Genomic DNA, 496 nt, shown 5'->3' on the forward strand with positions numbered 1-496 from the left:
CGTGTGATTTTTTGGAACGTGTCTTGGAATTTTCCAAGACTTTACTCTCGATATAGATCATTAATCGGAAAAATGGCGTTGGGGCATAACTCTTAGAGAGGTCTGGAGCCAGATATTGAAGTTGAAGTTGAAGTATTGAAGAGAAAATTATTACAAGTGACTAATTTTATTTCCTTCACCAATATGAGCAAAATATAAGTACAATTTTTCTATTATTCTTTTAAAATCAATATTCCTTTGCTATATACTTCCAAGATGTTTAAAGTATACCGCCAGACTGTGTTTCCGGTAACGTCACTTATGATGTAGTTACGTCATCAAACTGAATCAATGCAACACAATCGATTACCCACGATATATCGCAACATGCTCTTTCCTGGAATTCTTTATTCAATGGGTTAACCGGAGTTGGTGAAACCCTAAAGCGAGATGAATAACCGCGAACGAGCCGCAGCGAGCAAGCGAGCGCGCTGCCTGTGCTTATCTCAGCCGGGGG

General features: G+C 39.3%; 1 protein-coding gene across 1 annotated transcript in view; it reads left to right on the forward strand.

The window, feature by feature from the left end:
• Positions 1 to 496, forward strand: part of LOC116840792 (Down syndrome cell adhesion molecule-like protein Dscam2) — a 123635-nt gene that overhangs the window by 6053 nt on the left and 117086 nt on the right. The window lies entirely within an intron of this gene.

The sequence above is a fragment of the Odontomachus brunneus genome, unplaced genomic scaffold (assembly GCF_010583005.1).
Source record: "Odontomachus brunneus isolate Ranch 3 - 2012 unplaced genomic scaffold, Obru_v1 Obru_scaffold_011, whole genome shotgun sequence".
NCBI classification, from domain to species: Eukaryota; Metazoa; Arthropoda; class Insecta; order Hymenoptera; family Formicidae; genus Odontomachus; species Odontomachus brunneus.